This window comes from Leopardus geoffroyi, chromosome E3, assembly GCF_018350155.1.
Source record: "Leopardus geoffroyi isolate Oge1 chromosome E3, O.geoffroyi_Oge1_pat1.0, whole genome shotgun sequence".
In the NCBI taxonomy this organism is placed as follows: Eukaryota; Metazoa; Chordata; class Mammalia; order Carnivora; family Felidae; genus Leopardus; species Leopardus geoffroyi.
This window is the reverse complement of record NC_059340.1, coordinates 39,287,209-39,307,263: the sequence shown is the minus strand read 5'-3', so window position 1 is coordinate 39,307,263 and position 20,055 is coordinate 39,287,209. Positions and strand designations below refer to the sequence as shown.

Below are 20,055 nucleotides of genomic sequence, written 5' to 3'. Positions count from 1 at the left end.
TTTCCAGGACACTAGGTGGTGGGGATGGGATGGAGAGACGGGGGAGGGGCTGGGGCTATGGAGGCGAGAGTGCCACACCAGCCGTCAGGCTCAGGGTCATAGAACAGGGTCCACAGGGCGGGGGGTGGGGGGAGGTGGGGGGGGCAGGAAGGGAGGAGGGAGGGAACAGGAGTTTTTGCACCCAGGAGGGTCTGTCTGCTTATCCCTAGACTGGGAGAAGAAAGCCTGAGCCCTTCCTTTAGCGCAAGTCTTGGAACTTCCTCCTCCACCCCAGGAGACCCAGTCCCAGGGTAGCTGGTGTCCAAGGTGGCCACGCAGCTGGGATGTTCAGAGAAGGGAGAGGGGCTTCGCTCAGCAGAAGCTGGATCAGCACAGACAGAACACCTCCGCTCTGCTCCACAGTCCCCGGCGAACCCAGGGGACAGAGCCCTGAACTCTTGATCCAGTGCCTTTGAAAGAAAGATCAGGGCTCTAGAGGCCAAGTTTGGCTCAGTCCTAACCTCCTCGCCGTTTGGGCGGTGGTCCTTGCCGTGGCACCTGGGCTGTGGACAGCCGGCGTGTCTATGTGTGCGAGTGTAGCCGATTACCGGCAGGTGGACCCAGAGGGGTCCCACAGGACCAGCCAGCCAAGAAGGTCCTGGGCCTCATGCAGCAGAGAAATCAGGCGCGAGTGGAGAGGAAGTGGGCGCAGTTTGTTGAAGACGTACAGACGCGGACAATGTCTAGGAGGCCTGGAAAGGAAACAAGAGTCTCGTGTCTGCTTGGGGCCTGGGGTTTTTGCTGAGGGTGGCGGTTCGGTGCACGTGTCTTCCGAGGCATCCAGAACAGAGAGGGGTTAGGTGTTCGCCGTAAGTCCCTGCTCTGAGCCAGGGGTCTTGATGAGTCGGTGGTCTTGGAAAACGTTCAGGACGACTCCCGCCCCGTCACTCCTTAGATGTCATCTGTTTTGCTGGAAGACTCCAAAGGAACCATTAATCCCTTGACCTTTACCAGGAGGACATACATCATCTGTCCCCGTAAGGTGTGTGTGAGGCAGGGGTGTGGGACGTAGCGGGAACGGCAGTGGAAAAAGGAGCAACAAAAAAAGGCAGTTCTTCACGGGGTCCCTTTAGGTTCTCTGTCTCACGCTACCCAGGCGGCATGCGCGGTCCCTCTAAAATACCCAACGGAGCCGTCCCCAGCCAAGGTATGACCTGTGCAGATGGACCCTGGCGGCCAGGCTAGACCAGTTTGAGCTGCACTGCCTCCCACTGTCAGATGGACCCTGGCGAGTCTGGCACTTACCTGTGCTTCGTTAGAATGTTACACTCTTCGCCCGAGGAGCGCAAGCTTCGTTAGCGGAACGCAGGACACATACATAGGCATATTTTCTGGGTACTCCCACACAAACTTACGCCCCCCCCCCTCCCCCCCGCCTCTACTTTCGAGGACAAAACTCCCATTCTGAGTAGTCATCCGAACCCTAAACAAAAGAAACCCGCTCACCCCCACCTGGGGAGTCAACAGCTTTGGAAAGTATTCCCCACGATCTCCTTATTTGCTGCAAATCAAGTTCCCTTTGTGTGACCGCCTCCCCCCAGCACAGTCTCTACCTGGAACTCACCAAGGAGGAAGCTTGCGTGACCCTGTGTCACAGGAGCACATGGGGAATGGAACTGGGGGGTCACTTGTGTCCTTGGCCTCTGAGACTTGCAGAGCTAGAGGTCAGTGCCGCCGCCCCTCCCCGTCTCAAATTAGCCAGCCTGGGTATCTGGGCATGTCCTGGGAAGAAAGGACCATCATTCCCTTACCTCTTTTAAAAAGACTGGAGCAGTGAAATGAGGGCTGGGCTAGGTTTATTCCAGGAATGCAGGGCTGGTTTATGTTCAAGATCGATCAAAGTAGTTAATCATGTTGAGGGAATGACCAAGAAAAGTCACATGGTCTTCAGAAATGTTGGTAAAAACTCCCGGATTCAATTCATGCCTGTATTAATCAGGGTTTCTGGTTTCTGTGTTTTATGACGGGTTGGCCTCTTGGGGGCCCTGCCGGCTGAGGCGAAACCCCTCCACCCAGGGCTAATTCCCAGAGAGAGGAAGCAATTTGCCTGCCAACAGGCCTTTCGTAGGCCAACCAGCCAGCGCTGCGTCCAAACTCCTCCCCACCTCCTCACCCGACTCTGGCACCAGCCCCGCCCTAAGTCACCCGCGGCAGATACCAGAGGAGGGACAGCCCCTGCGGCCCGCATCTCACTGAATTAGTCAAGCTAGCCGATCCGAAACTCCTCACCCTGCCTTGGTTTGCCTTTCCCACCGAAACGATTCGCCCCGAACTGCGGGAAGTTCCCAAAGGGGACCGTCGCCCACCCCGCGGGGCTTAAGGATCAGCAGCGAGAAACGGGGTCCGCTGCGGGCACTCCCTTCTCCCGCGCCCAGACTGGCTTCCCTGGCGCTGAGCGCATAAAATGGACCGGTCACCTCCTCCTTCGCCTCTTCCTCCTCCTCGACACCGTGTTACGGGGACCAGGCCTACTTGGTGCCGGTCCCCTTCCTCTTGTCTGCCCCCCCAAGCCAGCCTCCATAGCCCCCACCGCCGTGGCCACCTGAAGCCTCGGGGTCCCCTGCAGAGCGAGTGCTCTTGCCGCACGGGCCCTCCGGCTCACCCGAGCCCCTCGTCCTCCGCTCCCCCACAGTATGCTCCCCACTCCCCTGGGGGCAGGAATCGGCCCCCCGATCCGGGGGATCAGCCGAGCCGTCCTCCTGGGACGGCGCCGCTCAGCCAGCCTGGGATAGAGCCGGGGTCACGCGCGACGCGAACAGTTGTGTGCGAAGCTCAAGCAACCTCCCGTGCGTGCGAGGCTCGTTGGTCTAGGGGTATGATTCTCGCTTCGGGTGCGAGAGGTCCCGGGTTCAAATCCCGGACGAGCCCAGGGCGCGCGCCCCTGCTTTCTACCCTTTTACAAGGGGAATATGGAGCTCAGGAAGCGTGTTGCGCTCCGCTCAGGCCCTTCCCGGGGACCTGATGGGGCTGGGCCGCTCGTGCTCTTGGGGGTTGTGGGAGAGAGCGGCGGGGCTTCGGGCTGCAGGCTGGGGCGGGGAGGGGGGCGCGGTCGGCCAGTCCACTTGGTGGCCAGCCCGCGCCCAGCTGCTCTCCTCTCTGCCACCCCTGCGGGACACCTGTTTCCTCCAGCGGGCCCGCCTGAGATGCGCTGACGCGTCTCAAGGAAAGTAAGGGCTCTTACTACGTGTTGCGGTGACATTTTGGATATATTAGGTTATGTAAAATATATTATCGCCATCAATGTTACCTATTTCTTTTTACTTACTGTTGTGCGTTTTCGTGTGCCGCTAGAACATTTTAAGTGGCAGGCGTGGCTCATATTTGTGGCCGGCAGTAACGCACCACGCTGGGCCAGAGGCATGACTCTCATTGTGGGACGCAGAGGTCCTAGCTCCAAATGCGGATCGACCTGTTGATGGGAAAAAACGTTCCCTTCCGGTTTCGGCACCGTAGCCGGGGGTGGCCCTCCCTCCCCGCCTGGGTTCTGGGCCCTGGACGAGACACTCAGCCATGCAGACGCTGTTTCCCCCATCTGTGAAATGGGAACAGTTCTGATTCAGAACGATTTATTTAAACGACCGTCCTTTCCGCCACTGGTTCGAAGCGCCCACGTTTTCACAAATCAAGAGTCTGAGTGTATGTGGTTCTAAGACTTCGCTGCTTCCTACCGCGATCTGTTTACTCTCGTGCCCAACCCAGTTTAGCTTTCATGGGCAAGTCTTGATATCCAGGCGTGTGACTCTCTCAAATATGTTTTGGTGATCACTGGCCCTTTGCACTTCCATGTGAGTGTGAGAATCAGCTTGTCAGCTTACACAGAAATGGCGATGGGGCGTTTGACTGGTACCGCCTTGATTCCGTAGGGCATTTCCAGGTCATTTGATGCCATTACGACATTGAGTCTTTCAACTCATAAACATGATATGTCCCCTCATTTATTAAGGTCTTCTTTCACTTCTCACAGTAGCGTTTTATATTTTTCTGAGATACGTCTTGCATATCTTCCATTAGAAGTTTTGCTACGGGGGCACCTGGGTGGCGCAGTCGGTTAAGCGTCCGACTTCAGCCAGGTCACGATCTCGCGGTCCGTGAGTTCGAGCCCCGCATCGGGCTCTGGGCTGATGGCTCAGAGCCTGGAGCCTGTTTCCGATTCTGTGACTCCCTCTCTCTCTGCCCCTCCCCCGTTCATGCTCTGTCTCTCTCTGTCCCCAAAAAAATAAATAAAAAACGTTGAAAAAAAATTAAAAAAAAGAAAAAGTTTTGCTACGTATTTGATGTTGTTGAAACTATCGTAAATTGCATCCCTTTGGATAGAATGTGTGATTTTTTGCAGATATGTATGAAATACAACCAATTTTTACGTATCAGTCTTGGATCCAGTAACATTGTGAAACTCGTGTCATTTCTAATTTACAGAATTTTCTGCATATTCAGGCACATCATCTGTGAATAATGGCAGTATCACTTAATTACTTCTGATCTTTATTTATACCTTTAAAAACATTTTTGTTTTTAATGTTTATTTCCGAGGCAGAGAGAGACAGAGCATGAGTGGGGGAGGGGCAGAGAGACAGAGAGACACAGAATGCTAAGCTGTCAGCACAGAGCCCGATGCGGGGGCTTGAACTTACAAACCCTGAGACCACGACCTGAGCCGAAGCCGGTCTCAACCGGCTGAGCCACCCAGATGCCCCGATGTTTATTTATTTTTGAGAGAGACAGAGAGACAGAATGGGAATAGGGGAGGAGCAGAGAGATAGGGAGACAGAATCCCAAGCAGGCTCCAGGCTCGGTTAAGACTGAACCACCCCGGCGGCCCCCGCATTCTTCTACTGAATGTTTGCCGCCTTTGATTTTAATAGTTACCATTTGACAGCTATTGTCACTGTGTAACAATGCCAAACTTAGTGGCGTGAAAACAATATGGTTTTATACTTATCAATTCTGTGGGTCAGGAATTCAACAGGGAAGGGCAGGCATAATCTGTATCTGTTAAATTGGGGCTTGTCTGGGACGACTTCGTGTCTAATAGCATCTGGAGGCCCTTTACTCACACGGCTGTTATATGAACAGATCAGCTGGGACTGTGGAATGGGACCTCTACACGTGACTTGTGCGTGTGGCTTGGCCTTCCTCACAGCGCGGAAACTCCAGGCTAGTTGAATTCTATCCCTGGCAACTTTGGAACCCCCACAGGCATGTTCTATGGAACAAGATAGAACCTGTCTCTCACCTGTCTCTCTCTCTCTTTAATTTTTTAATATTTATTTTTGAGACAGACAGAATGTGAGTGGGGGAGGGGCAGAGAGCGAAGCAGGATCCAGGCTCAGAGCTGTCAGCGCAGAGCCCGACACGGGGCTTGAACTCACAAACCGTGGGATCCTGACCTGAGCCAAAGTCGGACGCTCAACCGACTGAGCCACCCAGGCACCCCTCTTTATCACTCATTTTAAGCAATTCGATTATGATATGCCATGATATAGTTTCCTTCATATTTCTTTTTAAATTATCTATCATCTATCTATCTATCTATCTATCTATCTATTTTATTTGAGAGAGATAATGAAAGGAGAGAGAGGGACAGAATCCTAAGCAGACTCCATTCTCCACGTGGAAGAGTCTGATGTAAGGCTGATCCCACGACCCTGGATCATGACCTGAGCAGAAATCAAGAGTCGGTGCTCAACCGACTGAACTACCCAGGAGCTCCTCCTTCAAATTTTCTTATGCCTGAACTTTGTTCGTTTTTTTGGAGGCGGGGGGAGGGGGGGTCTGTGGATTTACAGTTTGGGTCAAATTTGGAAATTTTGTTATCATTTTTTCAAATATTTTTCTGTTTCTCCCATTTGCATGTATTCCAACTGTGCACGTATCGGTCTCCTCGAAATCGTCCCAAAGCCGCCCATGTTATGTTTCCAGTCTTTCCTTTCTGTGGATTTTATTTTTTTTTTCATTTTTTTTTTCAACGTTTATTTATTTTTGGGACAGAGAGAGACAGAGCATGAATGGGGGAGGGGCAGAGAGACAGGGAGACACAGAATCAGAAATAGGCTCCAGGCTCTGAGCCATCAGCCCAGAGCCCGACGCGGGGCTCGAACTCACGGACCGCGAGATCGTGACCTGGCTGAAGTCGGGCGCTTAACCGACTGCGCCACCCAGGCGCCCCTGTGGATTTTATTTTTAATCGTCTCTATTGCTATGCCTTCAAGTTCGCTAATCCTTTCTTTTACAATGTCTAATCTGCCACTAATCTCACCCAGTGTACTTTTTAGCTCAACTATTGTAGTTTATCTGTAGAAGTTAAATTGGCTATTTTTTTCTGTGTCTTCCGCATCTCTACACATTCAATTTTTCCTCTAGCTTCTTAAATATATAAGGGTTTTAATATCCTTGTCTACCAATGCTATCATCTGCTTCATGTCTGAGTCACTATTAATTATTTTCTCCTGACTATGGGTATATTTTCCTGCTTCTTTTCATGTCTGCTAATTTTTAATTGAATGCCAGATGTTTACAATCTTATTCTGGGGGGTGCTGGTTGCTTTTGTATTCCTATACACATTCTTGGACATTTTTCTAGGATGTGTGGTTAAATTTCTTGGAAACAGTTTTATTTTGGGAAGGTCTTGCTTTTATTTACTTATTTTTAAAGATTTTATTTTTTTAAGCACGCCACACCCAACATGGAGTTTGAACTCATGACCCCGAGATCAAGAGTCCCATGCTCCATGGACTGAGCCAGCCAAGCACCCCCGGGGTCTTGCTTTTACAGTTAGGTAGGTGGAATCTGACTTGGCCTACGAGGGGGTTTTTCTTTACAGCTAGTATCATGGTACTTCATCGTCCCTCCAGGGATGAAAACCACAGCAAGCAGGGGTCCAGACACTCAGTGGTGGGGTCCACAGAGGGCAGGTGTCCTCAACACCCATAAACAAAATTGGTCCCCTGGTTAGGCTTTGCTAAGGGCTAAGTATTGGGTTTGAGTCTGACTCCGGGACTTTGCTTTCCTGGAGGGCTTGAGGTTCCTCCTGGACCTGGAGAACCATGGAAAGTTCCCACTGTTGGCTAGCTTACTTGGTAAAGCACAGAGCCCTCTCCCAGTCTGGGTTGGGAGCTCCACTCTGGCCTTTGTCCTGGGCTCATTAGCCACAGCCCGTTCCATTTCCCCCAACCTCAGAAAGGTCTCCCCATCTCAGAAAGGGTTCTCAGTTCCAAGCAGCTGCACAAAGATCTGCAGTGTCAACGCTGGGCCCATTTATTGCTGGGAATCCTAGGGAATTGCTGAGAAAATCAGCCAATGGCAGAAGCCACACACACCGCGCCCCCGCCCCCCAGCTCCTCTCCGGATTTAATTGACGTGAGGACCTAATTGACAGCCAGCAAGAGCGGTGCTCCCTATCTTCAGGGAGGATGCAAAATCCTGCCAGCTTTCGTGGCACTGCCGGGCCGGTGCGGTCCCCCTCGTGCACCCTCTCCCGGGTCAGATTTCTCAAAATGTAGGCTTTGTTCAGGATAAAACGAACCAAGGGCAGAGGCCCACGTGAGCGTTTCTGGCCTCAGCCAGCTGTGAGGGTCTTGGCGGTGTGGAGGGGAAAGCAGAAGGCCCTCCCTAGCCCGGGGCACGCACAGGAGGGGGATCCAGTTGGTCACAGAAGCACCAAATGTAAGGTGTCAGCATCCGCAGTGGGGGGAGGGGGGCTGATCAACTTTAACGTCGGCTGATCAGCAGCACCGTCCCTGCAAATCTGATGTCCAAGGTGGGGCTCAGTTCTATAGTCTTGAAACTAAGGGTTTTACTGAGCCTAGCCAGGAAACTTCAGCAGCCTCCCCCCACACCCAGCCCCAGTCCATCAGAGGACTTCGGGAGGCGCCAAAATGTCCGGGTTGAGTCAGGCCCTGAGTGGGGCGTGGCCCGTCCTGGGATCTACCCCTCCAGGCACAGAGCGCACTCTGTGCAGCCTTACAGGTCTGGGTTTACGGACAGGTGGCTCTAGGACCTCCTATCGGGCACCTCCCCCACGCCCATCATCTCCGACAAAGGATAAGGAAATCAGGCCCCCCCGCGGCTGGTGTGGACAGAGATGCGCGGAGCCTGGCCTGGAGCTGCCGGGGAGTCCGGTGAGGGGGGCGAACAGGGTTGGAGCACGTGCTGACATTCGGGCTGTGGACTCGGATCCACTTCATGGATGGGCTCTGTGGCTGCTTTGTGGCCACCTCGGTCCCCAGGCCCGAGGTGAAGAACAGACAAAGGCTCTCCCACTCTCACACTTGATTTAAATAAGTCACATTAACTGGACGATAAGTGTGAGTTCCAGCCTTGATTTCTCTCAGGATGACTCACTTCAGGCTTCTTTTGAAATATCAAAATATCAAATATCATCTGCATCTTCAGGACTTCGGCATCCATGGCCTCACTCCACCCCATCGGTGAGATTTAGGGACACAGCTCCGCTAGGGGACACTAGAGCCTGGTCCTGGTCCAACAGGCAAGGCCGTTGGAGGAAGAACACTCCCCCACCATCCCCCGGGGCAGGTTGTCATGTTTCTCCAGGAAGAGAGCCCCCCCCCCCCACCCCGGGGGTGGATTCCCCTCCTCCAGGAATTGTGGGGTTTGGGGGAAGGGAGACTAGGATTCTGCTCTTGGGATTGTTATTCCCGGACCCCGGAGGGTTCAGTATTTGAAGGTACGTGTGATCGTTCTCTTCTAGATGTTTCTGTCTTTTTTTGCATGTGGGTCCAGATTGGGACGATCTGCCAGGTATGGTCCGTGGGACTTTCTCAGCTCTCCATTCCCCCCGAACCCCGCCAAAAGCTAAGAAGAGCCACCCCGCACACAGGTTGCAGGGATCAGGACCACCCTCACCCCCTTACCAGGAAAGCTAGAGGAATTTAACCAAAGGGCTAATGGGTGGTGGCCCAGAAAAAGTTCTGCCCTCAGCCCCACCCATCAGCACCCAAACCAGCTGAGCGCAGGTGTGCTTTCCGCTCTGTGAGACACCCCTCACCCGCCCCCCAGCTAGCTCCAGTCCCTTCTTTCCTCACCTTCACGGGTATTAAAGAAAACACCCGTGCGCCGACCTCGGGGTCCTAGGAGGTGCCGCTCCCAGGGATGGCTGACAACAGTCTGGCCACAGAAACCACCCCAGCGCAGGAATGTCAAAAGCACGACCACCCTACCCCGGGTGGGACTCGAACCCACAATCCCTGGCTTAGGAGGCCAGTGCCTTCTCCATTAGGCCACCGGGGCGTGCCCCTGGGGCGCAGGCTCCCTGGCCAGCACCGCCCCCTTCCTCACTCCCCGCTGGCGCGCGGGCACCTCCACGGGTCTCTGAACGCCGGGCTTCGGGCAGCATCGGCGCGCGAGACCCGTGGAGGTGCCCGCGCGCCGATGCTGCCGGAGGCCCCGCGATCAGGGCGACGTCTGTCCCCCGCATGTTGCTGCGCGGCTTCTTAGTTTCGGGCCGCGAGCGGGCGGGGAGTCCTGGCCCCACCCCGTCCCGTCGGGTCCCGGTGCCGCCCCAGCTCCGCAGCCGCCCGAGTCCCCGCCGCGCTTCGCGGGGGCGAAGGTGGGGGCCGGGCGGCCGAGGGAAGCGTCCCCGCGCGTGCGTCTCGGGAATGGACCGCAGAGGCCCGAGCCGAATCCCCCCTCCCCTTTGTGGTATCGGGGGACACTTGGGGGGACCATCCCTCGGGTCCCTTCTCCTGCGGCGAGGTGGGCGATCAGAGTCCCTAAGGGCCCGACCCGTCGTCTCCGTTCTTTGGTTTGAGGTACGGTGCTTGTTTGGGGGACGAGCGGCCCTGCGCCGGAGCCTTGGGCGTCCCCGAGTGTCCAGATTCTGCTGGTTCCGGGGGGTGGGGGGGGGGGGAGGGCAAGAAGGTGTCTCGCCTTTCTAGTGCGAGCACAGATAGGACAGGTGGTGGCTGCGGTTTTCTCCTGCTGGGGAGAAGTGTCCCTCACTCCGCGTCGTGCAGAGGGACCCCGCTGGGAAGGACCCCGGAACCTGAGGACAAGGAACGAGGTGGGGCGAGAGCTGGGACCCTCCGCACTCGCACTCGGACCCGCGCAGGCCCCTGTCCTCCGACAACGCCCTCGGGACTCGGACCCGAGACCCTGCTGCCGGAGAGGCGGCCGCAGCTCCCCCGGATTCTGGGCGCCGGGCCTGCGGACTCCGGGAGCCCAGATCCCAAGCCTAGCCACCTGAGGTCGCAGGAGGTGGCTCGTTTCCTTCACCGCGGGGGCTTCAGCGGGTCGTTTCACGTTCAAAGATTGGGACCTCGTCCCCAGGCCTGGAGGGGCGGCTCCTCCGTTTCCCCCCGCCGCACCCCCAGAACCTCTGCAGCCAAGTCACCGGAGTCTTCAATACAAAGGACAGAGCGCCCAGGGGACGTGCCTGTCGCCCGGCTAGCTCAGTCGGTAGAGCATGAGACTCTTAATCTCAGGGTCGTGGGTTCGAGCCCCACGTTGGGCGGGCGTACCTTTTGGGCTTCAGCAGGCTTTTCAACAACTCCTAATCCCCGCCCTGAGATCTTCTTGAGAAAACAAACCTCTGGTTGCTCATTCTATGACAAGAGAACGCGGTTCGTGGGTGTAACCTTTACCCTCAAGGGAGACATCCTGAGGCACTTTATCTTTAGAGTTTTATTTTTTAGGGGCGGTGGTGGCTTAAGCCTAGAAAGGCAGAGCCCAGCCTACAGGGGCAGGTCCCTATAGGTGGGGTCTAGGTCCTTTCCCTACGGACCGGGTCCCCCTGCCTCACTCACAGGCGTGAGTCGGCTTTGGGTCAGTCAGGATCAGTCCGTGGGGCCTTCTCCACCCCTCATCCCAGATGACTTTCACATCCTCCACCTTCTCCAGGGGTGGGTGATGAGGTTGTCAGACCACAGGGTAGGCCCAGATGGGGGTAGTGGAGGGGGAAGCATCAGATCTGTGCACCTGGGAACCCAGAACAAGAGATGATCTGTCTCCAGAGAAGGGGAGTGGGCACGGGGTCAGGCAGGAAGGGAACGCCCATCCCAGAGGCCTCCACAGTGTGGGAACTAGGTGAAGGGGCCGAGGATCCTCCCTGGTCCCCCTGCTTACAGTTCTGCTTCCTTTCAGACTCTACTCTTCTCCCCATTCAGTCTGCTGTCCTTGAGGAGGATGAGGTGAGGCTCTTATCCCAGGGACATGGCCTGAAGTCCACCTTGGGCCCACCTTTTATAGCCCTACACCTGTGGGTGTAAGTGAGGCCTTCACCTAGACATTGTGGGCTCCCAGCTTGAACAAATCTTACCATCTATCTGTTGTGGATACCCATAAAAGAGAATAACCCAGATGATACGCCAAGATGTGGCCTCCTGGCACTTTCCAGACACATTCGATTCAGACCCCCAGGAGTGAGATGCCTCCCCTGCCCTCAGTAGCCCTTTGGGACACCCTGGCCCTGCAGGGATGGACAGAGAAAGCCAGGAGCCCAGGCGATGGTGAAGACAGCAGAGGGAATAAGGAACAGACACGTTTAGAATTAAACCTGACCCCAGTGACAGGGGCCAATTTCTGGGGCTTTCTGCTCTCCCCACCCAATTGCAGGTGGCTCTACTCCCTCTGTGCCTGCCTTCCTTACTCCAGCCTGCCAGTGCTTCCCTGCAGGGACCCCTCCCAGTGTCTACGAGACCCTATTCACAGCCCTCCTGTCGCTGGGAAACTATTAGCAGGTTGGTACTCACTGTACCCCCAGCCTCAGCCTCAGGGGAACTCTGTGCTTTCTGGAGAGATCCTGTGTGTGTGTGGGGGGGGATTTTCCTTGGCTTGTGGGCTGGGGTCTTGAGCCTTCCCCTAGATGTGAAACGTGCAGAACACACATTCTGGGCAGTTCTTTTAGGGCTGCAGGAGAGCTACAGGACGAGGCTCCACTATTTTCCATCTGGGCCCCACAGATCTGGGCCCCCGAAACCCAGCCTCTCAAGGACCTCAGTTTATCCAGCTGTGAAGTGGGGATAATCCCAGCTCATGACTCAAAGATTTGTTTGGGATATTAACTTACTTAACTTTTTTTTTTGTTTGTTTTTGTAAAGTATTTAGAACACTGCCCTGAGACATTAACTCCTGTCCCAGCTTCAAGTTTGCTTGCCGGCCCCAGTCCTCCTTCCTGACTGAACCGGGCAACTCCCGGCTGGTGGAAGCCGGGGTTTTCTCTCTGAGGCCCCTCTTAGTTCTCTCCTTTCCTGCGTCTTCTGCTTTCCCATTTCACACTCCTCCGGACCCCTTTGGGCAGGAACCTGAACAGTCTCTTGTCCCAAATTGGCAGACCCTGGCTCTGCCCCACTCCCTGCGAAGCAGCTGGATCCCAAGGCCCGAACACAGTGTCAGAGTTCAGCAAAGTATTTCAAGGGACGAGGGGTCAGGCCTGTTTTCCCGCCCCTGAGAAGGGGCCCCAATGATCAGTAGTTTGTGAGTTCCAGTATCTGTTCCGTCTTTCCCCGCCCACTCCCGTCCGCGGCCCATGTAGAGCGCTCCAGCCCAGGAAGACAGGCGCCGCTGATTGGAGGCAGAGCATCGGTCCCGGTTTGCGACCAACTGCGGGTGAGCTGTGTCCCTCGCAGTCCACCCTGGGCACAGCTGCAGTTCTCTTTCCTTCGCTGGATGCAAAGAGGCTCGGAGACGAGCCCTGCCCTGCGCGCTGCCGCGATCAGCTGCGTAGCTGGGAAGCGGTGGGCTGGGGAGCGGCCGCGGTTCGGTCTTCCTTCCGCTGGGGCCGCTCGTGGACCGTTGATGAGCCTAGAACTAACCCTCGGTCCGAAATCTGACAGAGGCTGCGAACCCGCGAACCCACAGGGCCGGCTTCACAGGTGCACGCGCTGACAACTGAGCTATTGGGGTGATTTCAGCGCTTCCGCGTGCGTCAGCGGCAGAAGAAGGAGGGAGAGATGTGTCGTGGTGGCTCGTTGGTCTAGGGGTATGATTCTCGCTTTGGGTGCGAGAGGTCCCGGGTTCAAATCCCGGACGAGCCCCTCTCCGTTTTCCCGTCCGCGTTTTCAGCGGAGACGGCACCCACCAGTCTGAGGCTCCTGATGGCACAGCCCGCGTGGGACCTAGGGCACCGTGAGTCGTGAGATGCCCATGGTCTGTATCTCCCGTGGCTGGGAATCCGCGGCACCGAGGTTAAAGGAGACCGCTCCGGGAAGTAAGAGGAGGTTATCTAAAGTAAGTCAAAGTGCATCGTTGGTTCTTCTGGGGGTACAGATGATCTCCGCTGGAGTCTCAGGTGAGTCCTACCCTTAACTTGATTTTTTTGGGGGGGGAGGGAGGAGGGGAGAGAGGGAGCGACACCCCGGATTCCGTGGGCAGAATTTCATTCCCCCGGGCTTGCCCAGATGAGAGCTCAAGGAAATGCGCGCCATGGATGGGGAGGGGTGGTGGTTAGGTGGTCAGACAGCACAAAGCGAACCCGCTAGCCCAGATCTGCCGGGTCGTCGGGGGATGGGTCGCGCCTGGACACGGGGAGGGACACAGAGACAGCAGAGTGCCGGGAACCCGACTCCCGATCCCTGGACGCAGTCCTTCTGCCCCAAGGGCGGTGTCCTCATCCTCCCCACCACCTGAGGATCTGAAGACCCTCCTCCCGCCCCTGCTGAGCCGGGGAGGGCATCCCTGAGCCGCCCCGGTGCGGGGTCTGGTTGATGGTCTGATCCACCCCCCTCCAGGGGCCAGCCCCTCCGGGCCGAGGTCACCCTAGGGCAGGAAGGTCGCTGGCCGCCTGGTTTAGTCAGCTTCGTGGGTTGTAGGCTCCACGTCGGAAACTCGATGTCTTGGTTTGATCTTGCCAGGGGCGGGAGAGGGGAGAGCAGCCGGGAGGAGCTCCTGCAGAGTGACCGCAGGGCGGCGCGGGGACGCACGGACCCCCTGCCCGGCTGGCCGCCCTTGCGTGCCAGGGGCGGAGCGCGGAGCGGAATCGACGGAGGCCACCTTGTTTGGGGGCACGCAGGAACCGCTCCCCACTTTATGGGCGCAGGGAGTGTTAGGTTCCCCCCACGGCCGTGGATCCCAACCTCTAGCCCTTCTCCACGGATCTGAAACCGAGTCCCCTCCCCGCGCTGCTCCGCCGTTCCCGCCCTGGACGCCCTATCGGTCACAAAGAGGAGATTGGGCACGAGCTGCAGCAGGGCTCGTTGGTCTAGGGGTATGATTCTCGCTTAGGGTGCGAGAGGTCCCGGGTTCAAATCCCGGACGAGCCCTTCTTTTTGTCTCCCCGTGGATCGGACAGCTGGCCCGAGACCCGCACCCCCAATCCTGCGCCAGGCTCCACCGGGGGAGGGAAGCTTAAAAAGGCCTCAAGCTGGCTCAGTGCCGCCCACCGCTGCCTTTAAATTTTAATTGGGGCCCGGTCGCCACAGCGTTGATAGAGCCACGTCTCTAAATGCTGCTTTGTCGGTCGGAGTTGGAGGCACCGGGGTGGGAGAAAGATGTCCTTCCTTCCTGTGCACCAGGACGCCTTTGGCGCGGCAAGGCGGGGCCCCCAGCGCGGTCCCGGGCTCAGGAGTGCGGGAGCTTGAGGACTGGCCATGGACTTCTTTTTTTTTTTTTTTTTTTTTTTTTTTTTTTTTTTTTAATTTTTTTTTCAACGTTTATTTATTTTTGGGACAGAGAGAGACAGAGCATGAACGGGGGAGGGGCAGAGAGAGAGGGAGACACAGAAACGGAAACAGGCTCCAGGCTTGAGCCATCAGCCCAGAGCCCGACGCGGGGCTCGAACTCACGGACCACGAGATCGTGACCTGGCTGAAGTCGGACGCTTAACCGACTGCGCCACCCAGGCGCCCCGGCCATGGACTTCTTGTATTTGCAGCGTGGCCGGAGGGACCCCAGACGCCGAGCCCTTCCCCCCACACGTGGGCGTGGCCTCCTGGGGCTCTCCCCGCAGCCCCTGCCCTGGTCCCTGCCTTGCTCGGGTCCCCTCCCTCCTTTTCTGCAGCTCCGGCTGTGTGTGGTTGGGGGTCGCCTTCGCCGCGTGAGAAACCGACCGGGTCCTGCAACACGACGAAGCTTGAAAACCTAAGCATTTGAAGAATAGTGGGCCTATTGGTCTGAGACCGTGAACTCGTTGCCCCACTAGCTACAAGGTCAAACAGATGTTAACACTTTAAAACTGTATTAGAGAATAATATGTTGCACGTGTGACTAAGCCGGACAGACCACGTTCAAGAGCTCTACAAGGGTGGACGCTGTTCTGCAGAACCTTGAGGCGGGGATGCCTCCAGGTGCCAAGTTCCTATAAAACACTCCCTCAGGGGGGAAGGCACCTTTCCTCCCAGTACCGGAAGTGAAAGGAAAGTGGGACTCAGGGGACAGGGATGAACTCCTCCAGCCTTTCCCTGCTCGTCGTCAGGCTCCGGGGCCCAGGGAAAGCACTTCTGTGGAGTTGCAAGTTCCCAGCAGATGCCTTCAGCAGGTGTGGAAACAAGAGTGCCATGGTGTGCCAGGACCTTCTGCCTCTTAGAGGATCTGAAGGATGTTACACCGGAGAGAAGGAAGCAAAAGAACGTGGTGGTGGAGAGGACCATGGTGTTGGACAACTGTTAGTGGCACGGTCTTCCTTGTTGTTGAGGATGGTGAGTTTGAGAGCGCACTATGAACCAAGGATCATGAACAATCCAATTCTGTGTACTTGAGGACCGATTGGGGAAAAAACCACAAAACCCTCAAGTAGAAGATTTAATTTAAAGTGACCCATGAATGGTAAGTTCTTGAGCCCCTGGCGGAAATCAACAACAATTTTCTGTGCAGACACACTTTTATTCTAGGTCTCACAGAATTCCATATATCAAGAAATTTAGAAGGGAAATGGGCAACTCACAAAACAAACAAGAACAACAAGGAAATAAGGCACCATGAGCAACAACCAGTGAACAACAAGCAATGGAAATAAAATTGCCAAGATTTCAGATGCTAAGATTGTAAGACACAGATCATAATACAACTAATCTTACTATGCATAAACTAATGGAAGACTAATTAAAATATCTTTGAGAACAGAAGCTATGTAAAATGCTCTAGAAGATTGAAAAAGATGTAAATTCCTCTAAAAATAAAAATACACAAAAAGTGAAACAAAATTCAATAGCTGTATCTAACAGCTTAAAAAGGTGCAGAAATAGTAAATGAAAAATAGGTCAAAATATATACCACAAAACCCAAAAAAATCCCAATATGATTACAGATTAAGCAACACACCTTAGAAGTTCCATGATTAAAGAACAAATTACAAAGAAAGTTCGAAGAAATACATACTTTGAAATAAATGATGGTGAAAATACTGTATACCAAAACCTGTAAGACCTAGCTAAAGCAGTAGTTGATAGTCTTCGATGCATGTAATAGAAAAGAAAGGTTGAATACTAATGTCAAGAAGTTAGAAAAAGAACAGCAAAAATAAACCCAAAGAAGTTAGAACAAGGGAAAAAATAATAAGATAGGAAATCAGTGAACTAGAAAACAAGCATACTATAGAGATTAATGACAAATCCTGAAGCAGATCTTGAAAAAAAAAAAACAGTTATTGATAAAACTTTGCAAAAACTGATTACAAAATAAAGGCAGAAGACACACAACCCATATCAGGGATAAGAATGACTTCACAGTCATTACACAACTTAAAAGCATATGCTAAACAGCTTTGTGAAAACTTAGAAAAATACATAATTCTTTGAATTAAAAAGCATGCCTTGTGCCTGAGTGGCTCAGTCACTTAAAGCATCTGACTCTTGATTCAGCTGAGGTCTTGATCTCAGGGTTGTGAGTTCAAGCCCCATGTTGGGCTCTGTGCTGGGCAGAAAGCCTTCTTAAAAAACAAACAAACAACAACAACAAACATGCCTTAATGGGATCAAAATGGAATAAAAATGTAAATGACCTTTAAATTAATAAAGAAAATGAATCAATGGTCAAAAATTATCCTCCAAAGAAAATTATTGACTCAGATGGCTTCAGTGGGGGCATGCTACCAAACATTCAAGAAACTAAATTTTAATCTCACACAAAATCTTTCACAGAATAGAAGACGGAATCCCACAACACATTTTACGAGGCCAGCACAACTCTGATATGAAAACTAAACAGCACGAAAAAGAATTTTAAAAGCACATAATCTATAATCTCATGGAAATGGATGTAAATTCTAAAACAAAATACTAGCAAGCCAAATCTTATGACATATAAGAAGGATAACATTCCATGGCCAAGTCGAGTTTATCCTAGGGAATGAAAAGTTTATTTGACATTAGACAAATCTGATGTATGCAACAAATTCAAGGAAAAGTATTCAATATAATCTAACTTCCATTTATGACTTTTAAAATTCTTAGGAGGGGTGGCTCAGTGGGTTAGGTGTATCACTCTTGATTTTGGCTCAGGTCAAGATCTCCTGGTTGGTGGGTTTAAATGTTGCTTGGGGCTCTACCCTGACAGTGCAGAGCCTGCTTGGGATTCTCTCTCCCCCTCTTTCTACCCTCTGCTGCTCATCCCCCCCCCCCAAAATAAATAAACATTTAAACAAATTCTTAGCAAACTAGCAAAAGGATATAACACCCATAATTACCAAAATTATCTACAGAATACTACAGCAAACTTCATACTTGATAGTGAATCCCTGGCAATATTGTCTTTGAGGTTGGAGATACAAGGATGCTGCCACTCTTTCTATCGAACATTTTGTTGGAGAAACTGGGCCACTCATACACTGCTAATGGGGAAGGAAAATGGTCTGGCCACGCTGGGAAACAATGTGGCAGTGTCTTTAAAAGGGAAACATAACTACCATATGACCTCGATTGCACCTTTGGGTATTTATTTGGGTGTTATATGTTTGTAACAGACCCCCCCCCCAAAAAAAAAAACCCAAAAAACCCTGGAAATAATCCAGATGTCTGTCAAGGGGTCAGTGTTTAAACTAACTGTGGTACATCCTGTCTTAGGCTTTCTCTCCGCCGCTGGCTCCGGCCCCTTCACCCAGCTGCGGGGGCTACTCCTCCTGAGCCTGACACCAGGTCGGCCTCGGCGGGCACAGGGCCCAGGCGGGTTCCCCAGCTAGAGGCCCCGAGGACGGGAGGGAAGTCCTGGGCTGGCAGAACCCTTGCTGCAGTGGGGAATTTCTGTGGGGCCCGAGGGTTTTGGCTACTGAACGTCCCTGGTGCTCAGGTTCAATTCATTACTTTACCTGGTTCCCATCAACTTCAGATCACTTTAGCATCTAGAGCCACGGCCGGTGGGCGCCCGGCTAGCTCAGTCGGTAGAGCATGAGACTCTTAATCTCAGGGTCGTGGGTTCAAGCCCCACGTTGGGCGGCTTGTTTTCTTGGTTTGGGTCATAAAACCCTGCAGGAGGAGTTTAGGAAGTCGTACGGACACCGGGGGCTGCGCCTCCACGCAACGTGTCCCACTGACCTAGAATCGAAAGACACGCAACGCTGCCCCTCCTACCGGGAGCCCCGCGCTGGCTTTTGCCCCAGGGTGTCGTCAGGGTGCTCCTGGCCGCGAGGAAGGTCTGCAAAGTGACTTCAGGGAGGCGCCGGGACGCACGGACCGTCTACGTGGCCTCGGGCTCCTTACTGCGTCAGCGCTGAGGCCACCGGATTGGGGGGGGGGCGGGGGGAGGGCGTGAGGGGCCCGCCCACCCGCTTCTGAACTCAGCCGTTCCCCGCGGGTCTGAAATCCGAAGCTCCTTCTCGCGTCACTTCCCTGGTTCCGCCTGTCCCAACCCCCGGGTCGCCACGAAGTCATAAAGAGAGTCAGTGGGACGCGTCCCTGTGGCTCGTTGGTCTAGGGGTATGATTCTCGCTTAGGGTGCGAGAGGTCCCGGGTTCAAATCCCGGACGAGCCCTGTTATGGTTTTTTTTTTTTTTTTTTTTTTTTTTTTTTTTTTTTGTGCGAAACCCTCTCAGAGATTGAGGATTGTCCCGGGACCCCAGCCACTGGGCGTGGAAACAGGACACTGCAAGAGAGAATTAAAAGAGAATCTTTGAAAGCCTACGGTCGACCCCGGGTGCTTTTTAAAAGTTTTTAGATTGGAATCCTGGGGCTCCAGACGTGCACGCCTCCCCGGGGAGGGCGCTCCTCCCTCGGCTGCGTCAGGTTTAGTGCAAGGCCAGTAGTTGGGGGGAGGGGAATCCGTGAGAGGCAACGCTCCCCACAGTCACAACTTTGAGGTTCAAGTCCAGCAATGCCCGGGTGGCATTCAGAGGCCCGCTGCTGAGCATCCAGGATTTCATACGCCGGCACGACTGCGGGGGCAGAGTGGGGTGCGCACTTGGGGAGGCGCTCGGGCCCTTCTCCCTTCTCCTTTCTTCCCCCACCTCCTCCCTCCATTTCCTTGTCCCTCCCCTGCCTTGGTCCCAGAGCCCACCAGGGGACCGAGTGCAGTCACGACTAGGGTCCTGTGCTACTCTCTGAACGTCAGGCTGTGAGGTCCAGGCGATTGGAGACCCAGATGGGGTTTGACTTTGACCCCTAAGGAGTTCCAATCCCTGAGAGCTGCTTTCCACCACGGGTGAAGGGTCCCGCTTTCTGGGCAACTGTGGGCAAATCTCAGGCCAAATCTCTTTCTTCCAGAGCCCATGCAAGCCCCCGTGGCTGTGCATCGAATCAGATTTCCTGGGGGGAGTCATCCCTGTCCCAAAGTTTTTTTTTTTGTTGGTTTGTTTTTAACCTTTATTTATTGTTTCCAAAAAAATTGTTAGTAGTTTTGAGGAAATTGCTACAAAGAAAACCACCAGGAGAGACTTACAGTTTCCAGTAACACAAATGGGGGGGATTTGGGGGGGGACCAACCCACTGGCTAAAAACAACGGGAAATGCTGGATATTCAAAACAAACACACATAAAAGCGATGAAGAGCTTTCGAGAGAGTTAAAAAAAAAAAAAATTCCTGGCCACATTTACACGGATGTGGAAAGCCACCGGGGTGCGTCGATCCCCAAACCTGCGGGACGCACCGAGAGCATTTGCCAATCTCCGCAAACAGGCGAGGCGAAGGCAGAGAGCAGA

At 54.0% G+C, this 20,055-nt stretch overlaps 7 non-coding genes across 7 annotated transcripts; 6 read left to right on the top strand and 1 right to left on the bottom strand.

Annotated features, from left to right (window-relative positions):
• Positions 1-2,835: 2,835 nt before the first annotated feature.
• TRNAP-CGG lies at positions 2,836-2,907 on the top strand. Its single transcript has one exon. It is a non-coding gene; the product is annotated as a tRNA-Pro (tRNA).
• Positions 2,908-9,213: 6,306 nt separating this feature from the next.
• On the bottom strand, positions 9,214-9,286 carry TRNAR-CCU. The gene has a single exon. It is a non-coding gene; the product is annotated as a tRNA-Arg (tRNA).
• A 1,149-nt stretch (positions 9,287-10,435) lies between these two features.
• Positions 10,436-10,508, top strand: TRNAK-CUU. Its single transcript has one exon. It is a non-coding gene; the product is annotated as a tRNA-Lys (tRNA).
• Positions 10,509-12,957: 2,449 nt separating this feature from the next.
• On the top strand, positions 12,958-13,029 carry TRNAP-UGG. The gene has a single exon. It is a non-coding gene; the product is annotated as a tRNA-Pro (tRNA).
• A 1,152-nt stretch (positions 13,030-14,181) lies between these two features.
• TRNAP-AGG lies at positions 14,182-14,253 on the top strand. The gene has a single exon. It is a non-coding gene; the product is annotated as a tRNA-Pro (tRNA).
• A 4,031-nt stretch (positions 14,254-18,284) lies between these two features.
• Positions 18,285-18,357, top strand: TRNAK-CUU. Its single transcript has one exon. It is a non-coding gene; the product is annotated as a tRNA-Lys (tRNA).
• Positions 18,358-18,820: 463 nt separating this feature from the next.
• TRNAP-AGG lies at positions 18,821-18,892 on the top strand. Its single transcript has one exon. It is a non-coding gene; the product is annotated as a tRNA-Pro (tRNA).
• The last annotated feature ends 1,163 nt before the right edge of the window (positions 18,893-20,055 follow it).